At 45.3% G+C, this 24,565-nt stretch overlaps 1 long non-coding RNA gene across 1 annotated transcript in view; it reads right to left on the bottom strand.

The window, feature by feature from the left end:
- LOC121668396 overlaps positions 1 to 24,164 on the bottom strand; it is a 76,038-nt gene extending 51,874 nt beyond the window's left edge. The window contains exons 1-2 of the long non-coding RNA XR_006017359.1: positions 22,473 to 24,164; positions 1,597 to 1,675 (exon numbers count right to left, since the gene is read on the bottom strand). This is a non-coding gene — a long non-coding RNA (uncharacterized LOC121668396). The remainder of the gene's footprint in view (positions 1 to 1,596; positions 1,676 to 22,472) is intronic.
- Between the last annotated feature and the right edge of the window lie 401 nt (positions 24,165 to 24,565).

The raw sequence follows: 24,565 nt of genomic DNA, 5'->3' as shown, positions 1-24,565 counted from the left end.
AGCTAAAGTAAATTGCAGAGAAAACACTAAATAAATGAAGAATAACACACATACATTCCCTTTGCCCACTTAAAACTAAACAAAAGTGATGTACTACAGCAAATTATATTTGTTCCTTGACTTAAAAGTGACAATCTTAGCGATGAACCATCAACATCAATTCCTCTTTCTGAACAGACTGCCCTCAGAGCACATATTGAGGACAGAAGTACAAGCATACAAAAAAACTTCCAGAGTTACCTCTGCTGAGGTACAACACCTTGTACATCTAAATTTCAACCAGTGTGGGTATTTATCCTCACTGCAGCAGGGATCAGCCAGCACAGGCTGAGCACTCCGCAAACACAAGCAGAAAACAATGTTTCCGTCCCTCAAAGAACTAGGAGGGGAAGCGGAGGAGGTGGCCTAGCAGAGTCAGGCAGATATCTGTGGGGGGATTTCCCCTGGCTGGGAGATGCAGTGATGTACTCTGGACGGAGATTATAATCTACACAGACCTGGCATGCAGGTCCCAGCTCTCCACAGAACCACACCTGGGGGATGCTGCACCTTAGCCAAGGTACCAGGATGGGGATGATGCTCCCATGTCAGGCTCCCATGGGGAGATGGGTTACATTGTTCCAAACCTTCCTGTGGCTGAAAAGCCACAAGCCACATCACTCAAAATGCCAAAGAGCAGAGCAGCTCCAGGGCTGGTTCCCAGGAGGTTACAGTGCAGCCCAAGCTGCGCCAGTGGGTCTTAGTGCAGCGGCTCCTGGGGCTGGAACAAACTCCTGAGGCTGGAATCATCTTGCTGATTCTCACTGGGGCTGCAACAGCCAGTGTGAGATGACCCAGTTGGACTGAAACATCCTGAGCAATCATACCCTATCCTTCAGGAATGTACGTATGCTGCCCGTCAGGGTGTATAAATGCTGAGAGCAGGCTCAGACAAGTGGCTCACAGATTTAAGCTGTGTCCAAACCTTGAAGAAAATTTAAGGGCAGCTTAGGAGAGGCCAAGCTTTCATGCAGTGGCTTTGGACACCCCAAGCCACAAGCAAGCTCCCTGAACTCCAGTCTGCCTACACAGGGAACAGACATTACACATGCCTTGCAGACCCTACATCCAAACCACCTGCCCCAGCTGTGCTGACAGTGCAGAGAAACAGGTATTGTAGGGAATGATTCAATCCATTCAGATACCTACAGCAGGTCAGGGTCAGGCGCTTCCTAAAAGTACCCATTTCCCTCCAGTGACTGTAAAGGGAGAACTGGGGGGGGCAAAAGTGGATCAGTAGCAGGTAATTGCAGCAGAGTTCTCTAAACCCACAGGAGTAAAATCCCCTGCTGTGAAGCCCAAATACAGCCAGAAACAAGGTCTGTGTGATGCACAAACCTCAACATATTCCAGATAGTCTCCAGCCCTTCTGAGACTCCCATGCACAACAGCAGTCTACAATCCTCCCATCAGCCCTGAAGAGGCAAAATACAGGGAAATCTGTACCAAAAGGAAATCTGGAGGATCAACAGAAGAGGTCTCACCCAGAAGGTGCAGGGAAGACCAGGAGGGCTTCTATCTCCAGGCTTATGAGAGCTGAAAGACATCACCACTCACCTCATTTCCCAGGAAACCCTGGCAGGATCTGACCTCCCTTTGACATGCTCCTCCCCTTCTTTTTGCAGTCAACCAAGACCTAAATGACATTACAACAAAAGAAATGTCAGCAAGCTCAATCTTGTCCCCTCTCTCCAACCAAAAAACTTCAATTTCCTTATTTTTTCAACATAAGGCTGCACTGGAAACCAGTTATATATAAACTGCAGCTTGTATATATTTAAATATTTATAAATCTACTTAATATATATTACCTATTTAAATATATGCATAGATACATACATATATATATAAATATATAAATTGGTGAAGGGGCATGGCCCCCCCATGGGAGTGCTTGAAGCAGCAGCACATTCCTCTGCAGCCACCAGAGTTCAGGTATCAGTGATGGAGCCCTACAGCTTGTCCCATGCTGGACATCCACGATGACCCAGCAATGTGGTGTAAAAATGAGCATGACGAGGTCCTCCTGAGATGTTCACTGCCAGCTCCAGAGCAATCCCTCAAACACTCCTAAGTAGTGGGAGGAAACACAGACAGAAGTGCCAGGGAGCCTGGGTGGCCCAGAGCTGTGAGGAAAAGGGATGGAGGCAGCAGACTCCAGCTCCATGACCCAGACTATCCCACTGTCATCATGGAGAGGACACGGCCTTTTCCTCGTGGTGACCTCCAGACATTTCTGACCCCCCTCATTATAGCCCAAGGGTCACACAGGACAGCCAGGTGGACATCAGGCTGTTCAGGTTCTCAGTGCTCTGCTGGGTGGTGGTCCTTGCAGACTGTTTTCTGCCACTATCCAAGTCTCCATCCTCTCCTTCTCAGGCCACAGAGCCCTTGTTGGCACAGCCATAAATCACAGACCCATATATCAAACAGCTTTCTATAGCACAGGCTGCTGGCAGCTTGAGTTTGAGGCAGAGCAGGGAAGGGGACCTTTATTACCATCAAAATCGCCTCATCACTCAGCCTACTCAACCCAGCCACATTTGCACTGCTAAATTTGGGAGAGTATGAGAAGCATTCCCTCATAATGGGAGGTGGGGGAGGGACAAGCCGGCTTCTGGCCTTCTTTAACTGCCTGCCAAGTGCTCTGTAATTCAAAGTCCATGTCAGGGAAGCCACCCCTAGAGCTGCACAGCAATGGCCCAGGCCCAGCAAACCTGGAGATCTGTGCCTTAACCCCTTCCAGTCAGCGTCTGAGCTTGCCTATTTTAAGTAAATGACTGAGTCAGGCTTTGGGAAACAGCTCCCACTTAAATAACAGGTATCCAGGAGGTCTGTGAGGGGAATTCTGAACACCTCCACACATCAGCTTCAGACAGTGAGTTTGAAGACCCTGCCCTGAAGGGATGCAGTGCTCAGCCTCCTACCAGCTAGCAGCAATCCTCAGCTTCAAACTGTCTTAAGGAGCTGTGAATGACTATTTTTGGGTGCAAAATAGATGAACTACTCAGTAAAGACAGCATCAATAGCTGCAGCAGGAAGGGGTCACCATCCCTGTCAGCATCTAGAAGCATTACCCTGACCTGCAGCACAGGTACCTATAAACAGTTATCACCAGGCTTTGCTTTTGAGATCATAGAAGCAAATTAAACCTCTCTGTCCTTGTTGCTGGCAGGTACAGGAAGGAAACGCAGGTTACAGTAACCTTTCCGGGCCTGTTCTCCATAAACACCATCAGCACCTGCACCCTTCTGCAGATGCCCAGAGAAATCTGCCCCTGGAAACACAAGCCATGGAACATCTGGGGGGGTGTTGCAGCCCACACCCAACAAATGAACATGTTAATTAATCCCAGAGGGTGCCAAGTCCGGTGGTGTACATGGTGACCCAGAAATTTTCCCCAGCATCCACACTGAGACATTCGAGGGAGCTTTTGAGGAATCCAGGCATGAGCCTGGGCAAGCGGCCGGAGACATTTCCCAAGCAATTCACATGCACACCAAAAAAAAAACAGGCTTGTTTTCTGTAGAAGTGGGCATCAAACGTTCTGACGTTTGATGATTAAAGAAGGATGATTAAAGACAGCTGAGTTGCAGGAAAGATTAAAAGAACTAAATATGCCCAACCTGGCTAAGCAATGAGTAAGAGGAGACGTGATAAAAGACTCCAGGCATCTGAATGAAGGGAGTGGTGTGGCATTAAAGGACTGAATAAAATATCTTTCTGAGAAATGGATCCATCAACGATCTCTCAAGAGATAAGGTACAAGCCTCATTTTTTAGTCATTTATAAAACCGGTCGCCAGAACTGAGGTTTTTGAGGAGAAATCCACATTGCCCCGAAGGGAACATACGCCAAAGCTTTTTATCTCTGCCATGGGGTGCTGCAAACAAGGAGCTCGATGCCACCAGGGAGCACAGGAAACTTGGGAAGGGGTAAGCGTTTCATAACACCTCACCCAAGAAGCAGAGATATGCCTTTTCACTGTAAAATTAAAATTTTTATATATATTTGATTTTTCACTCCTTATTTTTAATTCAGCAGCCTTAGTCCATAATGTTTCAGGTTTAGAAAAAAAAAAAAAAGAAGTGGAAAGGGAAAAAAAAAAAAAAAAGAAGGACATAACCACCAACTTTTTAAAAATTAACAGGTCTGGGGATCTTACAAGTACTAGTTTTTTTTCCCCACAATAATTAAAGCTACATGGCATGGTACCCAGAAGGCAAGAGCCTGGACTGAGCTGGGCAGTGGTGATCCTGGCGACTGCCAGCCCAGAAGCTCTCTAGGCACAGCGAGACACAGCACACACATGGGCAAGGTGACAAAATCCTGCGAAGTTTTTCAATGCCTGGCTCTGATGAGATCATACCCTTCAGTGAAAGTATCTTCTGACCCTCTGAAACCCAGGGACCTGATACACCTTATAAAGATCAGAAGTGAGCCCTAAGGCCTGAGTAAACCACCCAGGAAGAGAGATAAACCTGTTATGCTGGCTTTGCCCCAAAAAGCCATGTAATGCACACCTATCAACTCCGTGAAGCCCAAGCAGTGGATTCTGTGTAATTTCACACGATGTCCAGCCACATGAGGGTCTTCTGAACATGCGCCCCTGGCACAGAGGGGTGCACCCAAGAGAAGGAGCTTGACCTGGCCAAAACTATTTACTGAATGCAGACATATGCACGGTGAGGTTTCTACCAACACCAGCTTATCAGTTCATCTGATGTGCTGGGGGACTGCAATTAACCCCAAAATGTTCTTTCAGGTGCTTCTGCCTCGATATTGCTGATGCAACTCAGCCACAAGGTATGATTTACAAAGCTCAGCGGTATCCCACATTTGGGTACCTAGAGACTTCTTCCCCAGTTGTGAAAAGAGCCAGAAGACACTTGCCAGTGGTGTAATTTTAAATCACAGTTAAATTCACACAATGGTCACATATCCTGTCTCAGCTGCCCCTGGCTCCCCTAACCTGGTGAGCCAAGTCAGGGCAGTCAAATCGAAGAAGAAACTAGATAGGAAAAAAAACCACAAAGGTAAGTAATTTTCTTCTAATTAATTCCCTAAACCAGTTCAGTGGGGCTCAGGCAAGTCCCAGAAATCTTTCCCCTTTTGGCGTCAGCGAGATCAGCTGAACTGCAACATGTGACTGCAATCCAAGGCAACCTTTGTTTGCAAGACCAAGACAGGATCTTTTTAATTTTATTTTTTCCCCCTTTCCCACAGCAACCTCTTAAGTTGCCTTTCTCCATGGGAACAGGAGATCCACGATTAACTGACCAGTGAGTTTTATTGCAGAGTTGAAACAGGATGTTCACAGAGGATTTTATTGTGAGTTTTTTAGTAAGTGGGACATTTTAGTAGGCAGTGTATCTTCTTGCTTTATGCATGCTTGTTTCTTTGGGAGGCTGAAGTACAAAACCAGGCTGCCAGATTCATTTTATATACTGAAGAAACATTATTTTGTTCTACCCAATTATAAAAAGAAAACATAAAAAGACCTGTTCAAAGTGGAGGAAACTCTGCTCCTTACGTTTGGGATGAAAAGGGAAAATTAAAACATCTAAGATAGATTATTATACCTTCCATCAAACCTCCATCTTCCCATAGAACCAGCAGCTTCCATCACTGTAGCAACACTGATGCTGGAGATTACCTGGCTCAGGGTATCACTGTCACACAGAATTAAAGGTTTGCAGGCTGTATTTGGACAACTCCCTCCTTTCCTTTTGATGTTAATTTTGGGTATGCCTGCTCAGGCCATGACTGCAGTTTTACTCTGCTCTCATGCATTCAGACTGACAGCCAGACCTGGCAGCCCTCACAGCAGGTGTGGCAGGAGGGCACAGCCCCTCTCTGACCCACAACTCATCCTTCCAGGAACAACTCTGGAGTCTGAAGAAGGGAATGTAAAATTTTGACTTGTGCAATTCCCACTGGAGGGAGCAAAGGTTATTTTTTCCTCACTCAGAAAAGTTAATAGGAAACAACTCTCTCCCAAAACACAGATTAGTTTCTACTCAGAAGAGTGGACTGGGGATAGTCCACACGTAAAAAAAATAAAAATGCAGAGAGCTCCCACAGGATGAGCCCCAGGAGGAAGCTGTGTGCTGGGAAGCAGCCAGTTCTCCATGTCCTTCCCAAGAAATGCATTTCTCATCCTGACACACACATTTTGGTACACCCACTCCCACTCAGCAGAGCCTTTGCCGGTATCCATTTTCCCTGGATATTTTACAAATGCTTATCCAGAGCCTCCCATTCTCACTCTCTCACATGGCAGTAACTACTATTCTATTTTTGCTCCAGTTTTGAAAAGGTGCAAGAGAGAAATGAGTGTTTTTCAGGTTTCAGAAAGATGGGCACCTCTGTCTGTGCTGGCAGCCACTCCTTTGCTGAGGGAGAAGGGATGCACTTGCCCGTGCACAAAGCTCTTGGAGAGGGAATGGGGCGGGATGTAAGTGCCTGGCTGCTGCTGGTAGTCTGGAAAGAGTTACTGCTGGGCTGGGGTGAAGAATGCAAGTGACGCAGCAGCATCCTGCGGGGAGAGAAGGGAAAATGTAAAAAAAATAAAAAAAAAACCCTTACAAAACCTCCAGCTCTTTGGCTGAGGTTCAGGATGACTACACTTTTACTGTAAGTGTTTGGTAACTCAGAGTCACATAACCCTCTCTGCCCACTTGGGGCCACGAGATGCAGCTTACAAGCTACAAGAAATGCTTCACACACACACACACACACATGACCGGCCGAATCCCTGTCCAAGGGAGGACAAAAAGCCTTTAACAAATTAAGCTGCATTTCCCATTTAAGCAGAGCTCCATCACTATTTATTTAACAATTTTAAAGTGTTATTTTAGCCTTCCTGGTTTGTGTGTGTTGAGAGATTGTTCCTGGGACAGGAGCCAAAGTTGCTTAGAGCAACCCGGCAGCCAGAGAGAGAGGGAAAAGCAGGATAGAAGAGAGGAGGAGGAAGATGCCAGAGCAAGGCTTCACTGTGCTCACAGCAGCCCCCAGCCACAGAGCTGGAGGGAGGTGAATAGAAAACTGAGGACAATGATGGAGAAAAAGAGCTGGGGTGGAGAGCTGTGTGTGCTCTGTCACCATTCGGTGGCTGTTGAGGCTCCCTGCTTTCAGCACCCTGAGCAAGCATGTGGGGAGATGGGCAGGGGAAAGCAAAGCTATGGCAGTCCTGCACACACACCAGCATCCACCCCAGGTGGTGGAGCTTTCTGAAGATACCATCCAGGTGAGGTGCTGATCCTACCTGAGAGATGCTCTTACAGGAAAACTGACCAGAGGATGGATGACCCACTTGGGCACAAACACCTGCTCAGAATGCCCTGCAGTACCAACAGCCCTGGGACAATTGCATCAAGGAAAAAACAACAACATTAAACAGCTCCTGTGGGTATCAGACAAGTCCCACTCGGTTCTGCATCCTACTCCTCCCGCCATGACTGTACTTCCAGGTTGGCTTCCAATAACATATCTTTGCATGAAGTACTAGTCCTGTGAAGCCAAGATTTCATCCTTACATATAATTACATTCACCACTGTTATTAACATAACAGATCTGTTCCTTGAAAAGGGACTTCTAAAGAGGAAGTTAGTTGTTATTAGTTTGTCTTCCTTAAAAACACTTTAAAAATCCTTTTTGTCAATGTCTTTGCAGTCCTCCCTTTTACTAAACTGTCCTCTAAAGTCCAGCATTTGCCAGACTCTGCATTTCCTCATTTAGAGTCGATGCTGTTGAGTCACCTTTACGGCACCCTGGGGTTTCAGGAATGCAGCTTGGAGCCTTCAGCATCACCCAAACCACCCACTGTGTTTTGCAGAAGATGGGTTTTCTGTGTATCCAAAGACACATCCCTGAGATGCCACTACAACTTGGCTGACTGAAGAGCTCTGCCACTCCACTGTCAGCAGTCCTGCTGCCACACCAGCTCTGCCACCAGCAAGCTTCATGCGGTGGTCACTCCTTCATCTGGTGATATTATATGGAACTGTCTGGGAATTTGACTTTTTCCCAGAGTAAGCCAGCCTGTCAGCCTTGAAAAGGCAATGAATAGCAAACTACTTGTTCTCTTCTTCACTTTCTCTGTACCCTTTTTAAGACAAATTACCATGCCTCTTTTATTTTTTAAGCAACTTAGATCAACACAAGTCAGGTGCAGTGCCAGCATGTCAAACGTGTCACAAACAAGCACAGTAAGCTTTTTTTTTCAGGGGAATTTTAGCATCAAGAAGACTGGAACTGAAGCCTAGATCTTCCTAGCAAGGTTCACATCTATATCCTCCAAGACTGTGAACACAGACGCTATGCTCTGAGCTGTGCAAGGACACAGCAAGGCAAGGGAATCCTGCAAACCACAGGGGAAAGCTCTGCAGCCTACAAAAAGTCAACCAGGCGTATCCTGTAGGTCTGCCTATCTATGATCTTCCTCTTCAAGGCACTTCTATATCCTCCAGTGATTTCAAAACCCAGCACACACTGTTTCAGCTTTGATGCTCTGTGTTCTCATTATCAACCAACCAATACCAGAATATCCTTTCTTCTTGCAGTAAACCCCCTTTTTTCCCTAGGGGTAGAGCTGGTCAGACAGAACAGACCAGGCATTTAGCGTTTCATCATAAACCTACGTCTCAGCTTGAATCACCAAGGCTTGCACAGCTCCAGCACATTCCCATCGGCTGCCAACACCAGCCTGGTAACATCCCCGTCAGGCAGCAGTTGCAGGGGTATTTGGTTTAGCATCCACAGCAGAGGAAATCATCAGCTTACATCACAGCACAGAGTGACCAATTTGTGGTCAACCAAACTACTCCCAAGAGCCAAAAAGCCAAGTGCAATGCAGTAATGACAGAAATTTGGATTCAGAACATCAGGAGGCACTGAGACACTCAGCCTCAGCAGGACTGACAGGGGTAGAAGCCATGCCAAAATCTGGATGCAAGGACTGCAGAAATGCTGGGCCAGGAGGGAAGTCAAACAGCCTCCAAGCCCTGAACCCTCTCTTGGCTTGTCTTTGTGGTGCTCTCCAAGGCAACACCAGCACAGCCCTGCCAAGAGCAAGCAGGACTCAGCTGCAGTTCCCAGCGACGAGCAGCACTTGCCCCACCACCCGGGAAGGGCTGCTGTGCTGCTAACAAAGAGGTTTCTAATGCTTTTTGGGTCAGCTCCAGCATCACTCATTCTCCTTCACCACCACCACCAGGAGCTGGAACCTTCACTTTGTGAAATGCCAGCCTACCCCGCTGCTACCAGGCATGACGGAGGCGATGCACTGGAAGACTGTGCCTGGAGAAGCAATTCCCTGCACACAGTTTTTGTTTAGTCCTCTCTTCAGACATGGAGAGACATCGTGTGCTGCACTCTTCACACCACCTTCCTGGATGTCTCACATCTACTGTGTTCCCTTTAAGTCTCAACTCTACCAGGTGCTCACAATCCCAGTTCCTCTCCTTGCCCTCCTTCCTCCTGCATGCCATCTGTTGTCCAGGCAAACTTGTGTGGCCATACTTTGAAATAAATTTGGAAACACTTCAGCTTTTTCTATACTAAGAGAAGTTCCTTGTCCCAGCTCACAGTGTGGACACAAGCTGTGGCTACACAACTGACCACACAATGAGCTGCAGCACAGGCAACACCAGGAGAGCAGAGAAACTTAGCCCCAAAACTACTGCTGAAGCGTCCCATCAAACCATGGCTTGACACCTGTGGGCTGCTGGGGTTTTTTTTCCTAGGTGTAACCCATGCAAATCTTCCAGCTATTCCTCCTAAGTAAATTTTCCCAAACAGAAGCTTCATCTTCCCAAGCTGCCTGCTTTCATATTTAAAATAGAGGGGCTGAGACTGGATGCTGTGTTTCAAACAGGGTTTTTTATAGGACAACAAAGATTGAAGAGCTGGAATTATTACCTTTGCCATTTTTCTCTGGGCTATTAAAGATCTGCCTGTCTTGTAACAGCATCTGACTGCAACTAACAACCAGCTTGTGAAATTCACTGCATCTCATAGATCCCTTTCTGTAGTTAACCTGCTCATTTTGAGAGTTACTGCACATTTTGGGTATGTGCATCTGTTTTCCAAGAGTGCTGCTTTGCACATGTCTTTATTGAATTTGTTTTTCTTATCTTTAAACTTGCAGCTCATTAAGGCAACTGTAAGAGAAGATGTTACCACCTGAAGTACCTGCAACGTCCCTGGTTGCATTTCATCTTCTGTATTATCTGCAGTCTACCATCTAATCTGCTACTGACCCCGAAAATGCCCTCCTGATCCAACAGAGAACTATTTCTTTTAGCTTCTTAAGTACCTACTTATAACGATTTCATCTTCAGCACATTTCCTGAGTTTGTTTACTGAGCTGTCGGGACTTCCTCAAAGGAACTACTCTACAACTTTCTGCACTTCTTTGGTAAAGTCACTAAAATACCAGACTTGGTATGAGATTGCCTAGTAGTTCTGCAGGCTCTCCATCCTTCAGGAGAACTTGGCACACCAGGAGGTATCAGAGCTAAGGGCTGGCAACTCAAGACAATACGAGTTCTAAAGTTACTTGAAATTTTCTTTAAAGTCAGGTGAAGCAAATCATCCATTCCCCATTTAGCATCAGCATCACAGTTTTTCAAGTCTTACCTAACCAGCTCCCCATTGCTATTTCCCTTGACTGAGCTAAGATTTCAGGGCTGCAGGCACTTACAAAGAAAAGCTCATGCCCAACGGGTTAAGACTTGTTATTTTCATTAACTTTAAATCATAAATATGATTTCCACTTGAAAAGGGAACACTTCATTTAACAGACACAGAGGCTCTGATGGGTAATGCAGGGTTTTGAAGGAAATTTAAAATAAAAGGAAGCAAGGGGAAAAGGAAAAATAACACTTCCAGAAAGTTTTCCGAAGGAAATGAGTAACCACTTATTATTAAATGATAAATCACAGTCCTTGGGGAGTGGCACTGTCTGTGGTCTATTTTTAATGAGAAAATACCCCTGTCACTGGCACAAGGGCTATATGGGATATGTCTGTGGACAGTGGGAGTGTTCATTGGGAGCCATCATCTCAATGCTGCTATTCCCATCACTTATCCGCAACAAAAACAGGATGAAAAGAACAAGGCTTAGAGAAAAGCAAAAATGCATCCAGGGCAACAAACAAGGGCTACTGTTCTCCATGGATGGAAGGCGGGAGGAAACACCAGAGACCAAGTGGAGGCTGAGTGTAGTCTTAAGGTTTGCTTGTTTTCCATGTGTGAGGGATGCACATGAAGCCACCAGGAAGCAAATCTGTGCTGACCCCAATGTCTCTATAGGGAATCAGGTGACCTAGCATCCTCTTTGTCCCCAAGATGGGAATACATTACGCACACAGCCACAAGAAACCTCTGGGCCTCTTTTCCCCAGGGTTTGCCACCAACACAGAGTTTTCTGGGGAAGCACCTGATGCTGCAGCACCACTGATGCTGACACTTCAGAGGTGTAATTAGCCTCATTTTATGCTGATAAATGAGTCACAAATTCCTGTGGCAAAGTGACTTTCCCAGGCCAGCTGAGAAGAGGCACGCAGGGTCAAGGGAAGGGAAGCAAGGGACAGCAGAGCTGGCTGGAGGCTCAGCTGTAAGCGCAGCCTCAAAACCAAATCAGAGGGACCACGAGCTCCCAGACCCAGCCATCAGGCAGCGAGACTCCCTACACACCGCTGGAGGGAGCGTTCCTGGCATCCTATGCCAAGCCCAACTCTCCCAAGTCCCAGCCAAGCACTGCCGAGCCCAAGCCACAGGGTTCAGCTGCAGACCCGCGTTTCCAACCCACTCGTGCGCTCAACCCACCCTGTCCCAACACCACACACCCCCACAAACTTTCCAGACTGCAACAGTAACAAGCAGAAACCTATGGCCAATGTGCTGAAATACCATGCACTATGCCTAATTTTACCGTGAGGGTGACCAAGCTTGCTCAGGAAGATTGTGGAGTCCCCATCTGTGGAGATATGCAAAAGCCATCTGGACATGGTCCTGGGCAACTGGCTGTAGCTACCTACCACCTGCACAGGTCCCTTCCAGCTTCAACCATCCTGTGACTTTTTATTGCAAAGCCAACTGCATCGCAATCCTTCGCCTTCACTACCCGCAAAAAAGACTGTAATTTTTCATCTTCTCAACTATTTCTGACATTCTTTCCATAGATGAGGTTTAAGCCTTTCCCCCCCTTCCTTTTAATAGGAACACAACCCCATAGTTCACAGCAGATTATAAAACATGCACACACACATCACTCTTCCAAAGCAGCATTTGAAGGTGTTTGATTTTTTTTTTTTCTACTACCCATAAACCACCACCCTGCTGGTCTCATTCATTGTGTGGCATTTTGCAATGAAGCATAAAAACGGTATTAATCATAGCTCTGAAAAAACACAAACTTCTTCTCTGAGGTTTGAAATACCCATTTGGAAGAAAAACTTCCAGGAGCCAGAAGGACTGACAGAGTTGGAGACTCAAGTCCTTGTTTGCACAGGCCAAGTGTATCCCAATATATCCTCTGGACAGTTGCCCCAGGCCAGAGTTATAATACTTTATTCTTCAGTTCAAGTAGCAAGAAGGAGATTTGGTACAAAATCAGGACAAATACCTAAAGAGAATAGGGAGGAAAATGTGTGGTAAATCTAATGGGAGGCCTGAGCTCTAGCTACAGCTTTGGTGAGAGTGTCTGAAGCCTCAGCTGCCTCTCATCTCCAGGATGTCGCAGCCAGAAAGACCAGATAAGGGTACCCATATCTCACAGGCAGCACCTGAGCATCATGTACTGTGTGCTGGCACTCACCCATGGCATGGTGTTGCTTCAGCCACAGGCAGAAGCACAGAGATCTGCAAAGGCTATGCCAAAAAATAAAAACCACTATCATCTCTATGTTTTATGGCCAAACACCACTGGAGAAAATTACCTTTGACATAAATCAAGCTCTTTGTCCACCTCTGTAGATTCAGTGCTTCTCATAGAAGGGGAGCTTCTGTCAAAGATGGAGTCAGGAAAAAACATGAAGCTCTTTTTTAAGATAGATGCTTTAGCAGAGATTTGCCAAAGGCTTTGGAATTCCTCAGCTTCAGTGGTAAAACATTAATAATTTAAACACCTTCTTTTAAATTAGGAAGGGCACTATAAGAAACTATTGAAAGAGAAAAACCATCAAGCTTGTCACTACCTCCAACTCAAATACTGACATTTTCTCTCAAACCTCAAAAGTAGTTTCACCAACCTGGCAAATGAGAAATTTACATTTTTCTTACCTATCCTTCCCTCACATTTTCTCCTCTGCCATTAATCATCCAGGGAAAGCAGCTGACCACAAGGACAGGGCACACTGATCATACTGGTACAGAAAGCCCCAGGATGCTGTAATCGGGGGCAGGGGTAGTGCAAACAGTTGTAAAATGTTTCACAGGGCATGGCAAACATTTAGTGTTTACTGTTATATTAGTGGGATGGAATGAGATGGGATGGGATGGGATGGGATGGGATAGGATAGGATAGGATAGGATAGGATAGGAGGAAAGGATCTACAACCATCATCCTAGTTCAACTGCAACTACTTTGTGTTACAAGAGCAAGACAGCAGGAGAGAGAAAATAACCAATTATTTTCTCTTCTTTTTAATCAATAATCCCAGACTCTTGTGCACGGTGAAGTTCCCTGCTTATTCAAAGCCTGTATGCCTCTGCCTGTCTCGGTTACCAATACCTTCCTTATCAGCACATTTCACTCTTTCCCATTCTTTCAAGAGCTCTACAAAGTGAAAAAAAGTGTATTATCTCCATACTTATGAGACAAAAAAGGCTGGCAGAGATAGGACTAGCTCACTATCAAGGCTTTTGCAAGAGCAGGAACAATGTGGCAGCCCAAGATCTTGTGCTGTCTGCACAAGCCCCATCAGCAGCAGCTGGCCTAGGCACAAGCGTCTGTCCTGGTATCAAGGTGGCCAGAAAAAAGCACACACTTGGAGACACATCCCCCTCTCCCATGCAGATGTATGAACTTCAGATGACCAGTCCAAATTTGCAAAGATGTGTACGGCCACGGTGCTCCATCCATTCGCTCCATACCAGGTCTTCTCTTGAAGAAAACCTCTTCGATTTGAGTCCCCAGTGCAGCTGTGTAAGCACCAGAAAAATGCAACTTTATGTCTCTCCAAAGGATGCCTAAACACATCCTGTCCCTCAGGGGGAAAAAAAAGAGGATTAGCGATTCAAAACCTACATGCCAGGCGATTTGGTGACCAAGTACCTTCCTCTGATAGCTTTTCTAGACAGTCATGAACTTTAAACTATTTTTTGCCTCCGACTCCCAGCAGCTCCTAAACAGTGTGAGCTAAATATTTATAGAAGAGTCACTGTTTGTTTAAGTTTCAATCCATACTCCCTGAGGTCCAATATGTCCAGATCCTCAAATGACAGCTGATTACAGAAGAGCCTGAAAACACCACAGAGGGGACACTGACACCAGATCTTTCATCTGGACACTTTCTCTGGTGGTTGTTTTGGGAAGCCTTTCCCAGCTTCTTTCAAAAGACTAGGAAACATAGCTCTTGCCAACCAAGGTCCATGTTTCATCAGACACTTTGGCACAGCTCTGCTCAATGACACAGAGCCCTGGGTTTTGGGGGGCCCTCATCTGTGCTCCAGAGCTAGGCACAGGGACTGCTGCTGGAAATGCAATTGAAGCACCCAACCTGCTGAACAGCAGGCACCAAGGCACAGTGAGAACACCCCAAACACCTGTGCCACAGGTGGGGCACAGACAATGTCTGTCACTTCAGCTTAACAAGTTCTACCCTGACCTGCCTCTTCTGGACTCAGCAACATCTTTTCCATTTTACCATACGTCCCACTCCAGTGGAACAAAAAAGTCCTCCCATACCTTGCAAAAGAACTAAGGATACTCAAACTTTTTGCCTAACTGAACAACCTGTAAGAAATTGAAAAGACACTTATATGAGCTGACACACTACTGCTATAAGCTAGCCAAGTCCAACAAGTCACTTGCTTACATGTGGTGTTACACAGTTTCATGGGTGAGGCAAGAAAAAAATAAGACTGTGCTTCATCCCCTTTAATTGTGTGTGACTGGGGTTGTCGTTTTGGAATGTAACGGGGGACTCATCACCACAAAGGAGAACACAAAATGCAAGGCTATCAAGCAGGCACAGTCCTATGACAACACATCCCAAATGAACATCTCACCCTGTAGACCTCAGTGTCCAGCTTGGCAAGCTTCTAGAGGAACAGCAGAGACAATACCAAGCAAACACACTTCCAGTGACCACCCAAGGCTGATAATTCCCTTTGTTTTTATGGTTTCACATAAAAACTCCAGCAGGAAGAACAGAACCGAAGGTGTTTACTCCCCTCAGATGGGTGAGAGGTTGGGATACCTTTGCACAAGTCCAGCTACCTCAAACCAGCACCTGCTTTGAACAGCCCCTTGGATGACTACATGTTGCTGAAGAACTCGAAATCCCCACTGACAGCTGTTGCTGTGCCCATCCCATCAATATGTATTCTTCATCAGCACTGCAGCAAGACGGGACTCAGCAATGTTGATCTGTCCTGGGGTTCTCCAAGGGGACAGCAGGACTCATCCCCCCCTGTACAGGGTATTTAAAGGCGTTTAGCCCCAGTAAAATAGAAAATGTGGTGTTTCAAGCAAGAGGATGACTTTTGTCATTAGGTGGATCTCAAGGACAGGTTTGCACACTGCCGTTCATTAGGAGTCTGGATATCCAGCCTGAAGGCCTGTGCATGGATGAAGAAGCAATCATGGAAATGTCTGTGCCGACGCCACACGTGCACTCACAGCCCACACTCACCCTCACACGTGTTTTCTATCCAGATGTGCCTATGCACACCCATGGGAAAGTGCCATGAAGCCTTATGGACGTGCTCATGTGTACATGCATGGGAATAAGCAGGAGTACAGAGGCCCACCACAAGCCAGCCATGCTGGCACACAAGACTAAAGAGGAGACTGCAACAAGAAAGCTGGAAATCATGACAAGCACTTTCATCAGTAAAACTGCAATTATGCAGCCAGCACACAGCCTTGCATCTCTGTGGAGCAAGCAAAACTACTTATTATAGAGATGCCTCTACTGTGATCTGAATTTTAGAGAAAGGAGAGGAGCTGCCCTGGCTTTCCCATGTTTTATTTCTCTGACTCTCATTCCCTGTTATTGGAAGCACAGGCATCACCACACACATCACCATGGCTGCTGGGCCCACTGGAGCCAGCCATGGCTGGGAGGTTTGAAGGCACAAACCTACAAACAAGGAGCCTTCAAAACTGCAGCTGGTCTCCTCCAGCATCACCCACACATTCAACACCATGGAGCTGGCTTTACTTATGCTTCATGGAAGAAAATTTTACTAGGGCATAGAAGAGAGACACTTTTCTATTTTAATTCATCTGGCCCTAAAAAAGAAAAATAAAGGGGAAAAAATAGAAGAAATACAGCCCCCCTCTTTCCCTTTTTACGTAAATATTGGATCTGAGCGCTTTATGCTCCTAAGAAGTTAAAAATAGGAAATAATATCAAGTCTGTCCGCTGCATCTTTTATCAAAGCCTTTTATAAACATCAAAACCAGCTCCTCTGCACTCTTCTATACTTTCCTGCTGTCACTCACAATTCATAAAAGAGGTCTACAGAGATACAAAGGGTAAGGCACTTTCCAGTACTGTCAGAGAGTCTGGGATAAAAACACAGCTTTTCCTCAAAGCTCTGAAATCTAAGAGCAATTTTATGACATAATGTCACTTTTAGCACAAGAGATGAATAATAGATATTCAAAATATAGTAACACTTTCATAAGTAAACAATGCTTTGCAGTGTCACAGCTTTTCAGCAGCAGTGTCAAGCCTTTGCAGAAGGATCAACAGAGCAATCATCGAGCACCACCGGGAAGCAAACACTGCAAGAACACACACATGTTTAACCAAAAGGCTGAGTCTCTTTGGCCAAACTCCATCTCTTTGGCCAAACTCCATCTCTAGAGACACACATCCAGATCCCCTCTCTAAAAAAGGGGAGGTAGGGAGATTAACAAGGTGACCCAGAAACTCTTTACACATAAACTCAACTTCAACCCTGCCATCTCTGAGAGATGGGTGATAAATCCAAACCTCCTCCCCACCTGAAAGATGAGCAGGCTTACACTCACCTATATTCAAGAGATAGGAGCATTAATTAACTCCAACATTGAAAAAAACACATTTGAAAGATGATAGCTGCTAGAATATTCATGACTCTTACCCAGCCTGTTTATATAATTGGATATGAAGCAAATCCTCCATGCAAACCATGGCAAACCTGACAGCATCATTTAGCTGTTCAGCATCTTTTCCACAGAAGGCAAATTCCATAACTTGTGGTCACCACTATTTTTTTCCTCCCCTGCACACAGGAGTTAGGAATTCATAGGGAGGAAGTGATAAACCCATGATAAAAAAAATTCCATTGAACTGTCAGCATTATCCTAACCAAAAAAGAATTTCCTCCTTAGTCATACACAGGCAGGGTAAGTCAGCTCCCCCATGAATTACAGAAGAGCAGGGAAAAAGTGCTTATCTAGGAGATTACTTCTCTTCCTAGTACATCGGTACTTAATTTTTAAGCAGGGTGGAGGTCAAATGAAAACCACCTGATGGTGATGCAAATGGAACCCCGGACAAAGCTGCACAGGGGCCACCAGAAAGAGTTGCTCTTTGCAAAAAGCTTAATGAAAGCCAAGAGATGGTGCCAGTGGGGAGGATGATGGCAATTCCGCATCCATGTGCCGCGAGGATGCTGCCAGCGGCAGAAGGGCACATCCAAGCTGTGGAGAGGGCCAAGCCAGGGCAGTGCGGGGTTCCCAGCATCGCTCACCACCCCAGGGAATGCCCCCTGCCAGGCAAACTGGCTGAAGATACACTTCTCATCTGGATAGTAAGAGATCCACCTTCCAAAGGCACCAGGGCTGGAATGCAGCTGTGCCTCATCCCCCAACTTGTCTACAATAACCATTATAAATATATGTACTTTTTTTTGTTGCACACACTCAGGTCCCATTTTTGCTGCTGAAGCCTCAGGTCTCTAATCCGACCTCCTGGCTTTGACACTGCAAAGGTAAAGAGGAGGCAGCACAGTGATGGTACCCTGCAAAAGCAGAGCCAGCAAAACCACAGGATACCCAAAACAGTGCCAGGGAAAAACTAGGAGGCCAGGTGAGAGGTTTGATTCCAGCTCAAGAAACACCCTGTGAATAAAATATTGCCCAAAATAGCATTTTGTGTTTCTGAACTGGGTTCCACACTGCAGGACAAGAAGATTAGGCAGATGCCCTCCCATGGGGGCAGATTGGCCCCATGGCAGCCATTCCTGCTCAGCAGTTTTAGTCTGCTGCCCCATGTAAGCAAGCAAACCAGCTTGGAGATGATTAAATATTAATCAGAAACCCTTCAGATCATGTCCCATTCACGGCTTTGGGACAGTGCAAATCCCACCACCTTTACCAAGAACCCCTCCAAGGGCCTCTCACAGCCCTGGGATGCCAGCCAGCTTTGGAGGCTTTACATTTTCGTGGCATGAGACAAATTTCGCTAAGAGTTCCTCAATACTAATCCACATAATGCTGCTCAGCAGATGGGAGCACAAGAAAACAGCCTGTCAACACCTTCAGCTCTGCACAGAACCCCTCAAAGCAATGCAGAGGATTCAGAAGCCAAGCAGATACCTCTTGCTTTCTTGCTGGCATTAACAGTACGTCTCATGATAGGTCACTGCTTCTTTGCAACCTGAAGAGCACAGTAAGTCAGCAGATAGTTCAGTATTTACTGTGCACAGTAAGTCTGCACCTGCAGATGCAGGCGCTCATGGAAAAGCAAAGATCACACATAAAGAAAGGTTTTTATTCTGAAAGTAATGACTGTGATGCTTTGGTTAATACAAAATTCCAAGCAAGGTCTTAAAGCAATCAGTAGAGGATCATTCGAGACATACTAGCAGGATTATTTCAGATATTTTAAAATACATAAATATTTATTTACTTATATAAATAAACAGAAATATGGCCTAATGTATCCCAAATTACACGTCCTGCAGTAAGGGCACAAAGTCTGGGCACAAATGGCATTCATTAATAAGTGCCCCAAGAGAGGGACAGCCCTTAAAGAGAGAAAATGCACGCTGCGAAAGGGGTTGATATTTTTAGCATAAACTAAGGACTGAGATCCACCATTAATTTGCTTTGCTCATGTTGGCTTTCGCTGCTGCACGATGAGCGAAAGTCAACCTGTGCAGGATGAGCACAGGTGGATCAACATCCTTCACCCTGGGCACTTCCTCCTCCAAATTCCCCATGCAGAACAGGGGAAGAAAGATCAAAGCAAAATTTCAGCATCGGCAGCTTCAGCATTTTCCCTGAGCAGAGGCAGACGTGAATCCAAAGATTCAGCTGTAAATATTTTAAAAGTGGCAAATGGACTTTTGGCAGCCAAAATAAGAATCTTTAAAAGCACTAGCATTTGCTGCCCTCAACCCTTGCAAACCCAGCCTGCTAAAGTGGTAAGCAAGGTTGCCCACAAACTGAAAACTGAAACTAGTTTCAGCCCCAATTCCAAAAAACCTGGAAGTAATTTTAGAAGCAGGAAACCCTCAAGCAAGAGACAGCACCTGTAGATTAAAACCTCTTCCTCTGTCAGGCTTCAACACATTCGACTAACAAAACCATAAAGAAAGTAAGACTCCCTTAAAAAAGCCTCATTGTCAAAATTTTTTATAGCTTTGAGGTTATATTTTATCCTTAAACCAATAAATACTTCCAATTCCTTAATTTGCTGCCAGCTGGGGAGAGGTTTAAAAACTTCTGCAAACCTGCAATTTCAGTGCTGGTCTGTGCTGGGCACTGAAAAATTCCACTGGGGTGAGAGTGAGAGGGGTTAGTCATGACAAGAACATCCCTGCAATGTGCCAGGGCTGCTTTTCACTGTCATCCAACCATCCTTAATACCGACTTAGTCCATCAATGATTTTCATAATCAGTTATGTGCTTTTGAAACACACCCACACACATAATCTTCACAAGCAGCCAAATAGAAGCTTTCTGTATTTCTATATTATTATTAATAACATGCATCTGTGTACAGACCAACCTCCTAAAGGATATTTTGATCCAAGGATCTGCAACCTGACTGAAAGCAAACTTTTGCCACTTTACCAGCAAATATCTTGAATGCTGATGGGGTTCATCTTTTAACTAGCACCTACGGATGTAGCTGGCAGCCCCCCTACCCGGATCCTCACGCTGACCAACACGAAAGCCCTTAAACTACTTACCCTCTGAAGCTGCCCCACATCTATGCAGGGTGAGACCTGCTCTTAACAAAACCTGAGATGATTTTTCCTCCCTGTAAAGGACAGCTGTACATTTGCAACTGAAACATCGTTCCCGGCCAAGCTCTAATTCTTGGGCCACCCCCAGGTACCCCAGGTGTGCCACGTGCCTGCCAGACCCTGTGTGACTAGGGAGTCACACTGCAAGAGGCAATGCAGAATGCAAAATTCAGGGTACATCTACCACGGCTTTTCTCCTTGCTCGGTCTGAGTGCAGACCCTACAATGCAGAGGTCAAGCACCCTGGGGCTGCACTGGGTTACCCAGATCACAGGCAGGTTTTGCTCGGTCTCCAGAAGGCACCTCCAGAAGCACCAAAGGGCCTGGCAGCACTAGAGCAGAGCAACTGAAGCCCCATTCGATCCCAGTTACTTATAAAAGATAAAGCTCATTCCACCGCAATGTGCTGCTGACAAGGGACCTTTTCACATCTTACAGGAGCAAGTGGAGATCTGGTTTGCGATGTCTTTAACAGCTGACTACAAGGAAAAAAAATAAGGATTTTAAGTATCAATGGTGTTTGCTTTAATTGCAGATAAAAAGAACAACTGCAAGTGATCCAGTCTTTCTTAGGTGCTTTAGAAGTTGTTAGGAGCTAGTTAATAAAACACCAGGGATTTCAGTGATGCAAAAGCTGCTAATTCAGGTTAAGCAAGGAAAACTCCTATGTGCAAATGAAGAGCTGGTTCCAGGGGATGTCTCTGCAGCAGAGCACAAAGTCCATGCGAGCAAGCAAAGGGGTCTGGCACTGCAGGGCTGAGCCTCCAGGCAATCCTACGGGAGAAGGCTCTGCCTTGGCACATGACCACGCTGCACGGGGCTTGACCATGACCATGCCCACTAGCCTGGCAGGATGCTGCTGTTCACCTCTGAGTCCAAATCCCCACTGTTAGCTCCGGCCTCTCCTACAAGCACAGCAAGCGCCTGACTTTGCTCATTGATCAAGCAAAGAACTTTATCCCCAGTCTTTGTCTACCATCTCCATCTGGCCTAGGAGTCACAGTCAAATTGAAGAGAGAGACAACTGATTATGTTTCCCACTGAACATGCTCTATCCACCCTGCCCCCTGCATTTCCTTCCTTTGATGCAAAATTGTGCTTACAAAGCAAGAAGACAAAACTTTTAATGCCTCACAAATGCTGAGGGGAACGCAAAATAAATGTACAGCAAAGCATTTTCAGCCCTTTTCCTTCAGCACCTCCTCTTTGTATAGTAAAAATAAAAGTTAGATACAAAGAGCTACTTTTTTGTCTACCCCGTAGAAGGAGCAATCTGTTCACCAGCACACCTGAGCATTTGACCAAACCAGCACAAGTGCCAAAAAGAATGATTTTCACAGCAAATTGATAGCCACAGACACCAAAACAATTATTCAATTCTCTGCTAGAAAGAATGGAAAAAGAATTTGTCACCTTCACAAAAACACCTAACTCATTGTAAATGATTCTAAAAATACAAATTTGGTTGTTATCACTAGTCCTATTGAGTTATAGAGATCTATATGGAATAGGAAAAGTTTTAATTTTAGAGCTAAAGGCATCTCCTTTTATATGGGATAAGTGATCCTCAAAATTATGTTCTTCAGCAGAAATTCTATTAAACTAAGAAGAGAAAAAATGTGTTTAACACTTGTGTCATCTTTTTTGAAATGAGATGATGAAGCCCGATAAGCTGATCCACACATGGCTGGTGGCAGCTGTGGGTTACGAACACAGCCGCCCAGGAGTCCAGAAGGATCCAGGTGGAGGAATACAGAGCATCAGATCCATCCTTTCCCTCATGTATGAGGCTATGGTTGGGCATCAAAACCTTCAGAAGCTGATACCACCGATCCACGAGAACCTTCATCTCAAATTGGGTCTCTCCCAACAAAGAAAAGCCATCTTCAGGGTATGGCACCAGGGACTTTGGAAGGTCTTACCTTCAGCAGAAGCTAATAAGGAAAAAAAGTGACTGAACTGAAGATCAAGAAAGCAAACTGGGCAGTCAACAACAAAACCATTTACATACCTGCTGGACAGGAATGCTGCTGCACTGGAAAAGCTCTGGGAGAAGAGAAAATATCTTCCAGCTGGGTAAAGCAATGGCTCCGTCTTAAGAAGATGCATGGGGAGATATTCCAGTAAGTGACTGTATGCTATAATCCTCAGGACAGGGCCACAAATGACACAGGGTGACCCAGGAAAAAAGAAGGTAAAAAGATGGTAGGAACTTCCAGATGCTTATATCCATAGCCGACATTCTCCAGAGGGTGTTGTGGGTCCATATGTCCATGCATCCCATGATCCTAAAAATCCTTGGGAGCTACAAAAAGGACCAGACTGCCAGGCTCCTCCAAACGTCATCCCAGACCAGTGGGACGCATGGGGTTGGGACCTTCAGAGAGAAGAAAGGGACAGGCCATTACACAACAGCTCTTACCACGTTGGACAAGGTCTATTCCCATGGAAACTCCTATCTTTTGATTTATTTTTGCATGGAAGGAAGGTTTTAGTGTTTGTTTTTTGTTTTGTTTTGTTTTTTAATTTGCATGATTTACTTAAATGAATGTAACAGTGAGCAGAGGCACAACATGGAGTCACCACCTCCAGATGCCTCATAGCTGCTAGCTGATGTGAGACGAGGAGGATGACAAGCCAGCAACTGAAAAAAGTTTTCACCTAACCAACAGATCTTTCCAAAACTCTCTTCTTTTTCTTTTTGTCAGGTGAAAGGACAGAGTCTTCCTCTCCTCTCCTTTTTTCCACACCTTCTACACCTAATGAAGTATTTTCTCTACCAGGGAAGAGGAGGATGGAAAGGGTTGTAAAGAAGCAGGTCAGCAGCATCATCTGCCTTCCTGACTTCCACCACCAGGAGAATCACACCTTCAGCAACCCGCATCAACGTCTGGCCCAACCCATCAGTGACATAGCAGAAACACTCAGCTCTTGAGTACAACAACCCACTGTGACCTCCAACCAGGCAGAGCCACACTTCCCACCTCTACCATCAGAGAAAATAAACACATCCCAGCAAAGTAGCTCAAAATACCGGAGGAATTAGTCATAAAGATTCTAGTACTTGACGTATATAAACCCATCATAATCTGGGGGGTTGGGGTTGTTTGTTTTTTCAGTTCTTTTAATTTGATTTTACCAATTGTGCTGGGAATAGAGCTGATGGGATTTTTGTTTGTTATTTTAAAATATGAAAGCTGTCACATAAACACAGGCAAGTGCCAGGCCCAGATATAATGCCCAGCAAGTGCTGAAAGGAAACTCAGCTCTTTGCCCGACATTGCTTTCTAGTCCAACTGTAAAAAGAAAACAACAGAGAGCAGCTGAGAGCCAAAAGAGGTTTTTTCACTTTGTTTTAGCTGCAGCAGCACAGGAAGGTGATAACATTGTGTGTAATGCAACCAAGCAAAGGAGTAATGAAAGTGCAAGCAATTAGATCAAATAGCACAGGGTTAAGGAAAAGGTGTGATAATCATTTGTTTTGCTAATTGTGTCAATAAAGACCTATCTACCCTCAAACAGCGGAAACGTCATCAGATATTTAAAAGGGAAAAATCAAGTGAATAATTAAATGTACAAAAACCCGACATTTTTTCCCCAGATGGTCTCTTTAAAGGGTTGATTAGGAGAATCACATGTTTATTTTGAATAAAATTCCAGTGACTTTGATCATGTTTAAGTCACCTCACGTACAAAATCTACTTCGAACCAAAACTACTTCTTCCCTTGGGAAAACAATCAAAATTACCTTCTCTGCAGGAAAGATGCAGCATTACCACAACCCAGGCTAAACTGGCTTATGGGGACAACACCATAACTCACAAAAATCTGGTGCCTTTGCAACATGTTTTTGTTGTTACAAAACCCAGCAAATCAGTACAAGCCAACTGGAAGTCTGCAGACAGGCTTGCAGATGAAGTTGCACTTGAAGTCTGCTAATTCGTGGAAAAAAAATCTGAATGACCTTGTCCTTGCTTCTAGTGTTTTCTCAGTGATGGGGAGAGTTAGCAAATGAAATATTCCCTAACTTCCCCCCAGCTAAATGAAGTGAAGCTGAAGAAGGTCTGACCCAAGTCTCTGAGCTGATGAAAACATTTCAGAAAA

This window comes from Corvus kubaryi, unplaced genomic scaffold (genome assembly GCF_017639235.1).
Source record: "Corvus kubaryi isolate FWS band 111438036 unplaced genomic scaffold, C.kubaryi_AGA036_p1.0 37385, whole genome shotgun sequence".
In the NCBI taxonomy this organism is placed as follows: Eukaryota; Metazoa; Chordata; class Aves; order Passeriformes; family Corvidae; genus Corvus; species Corvus kubaryi.
Note: the sequence above shows the minus strand (reverse complement) of the source record. Positions and strands in the feature narration are given on the sequence as shown.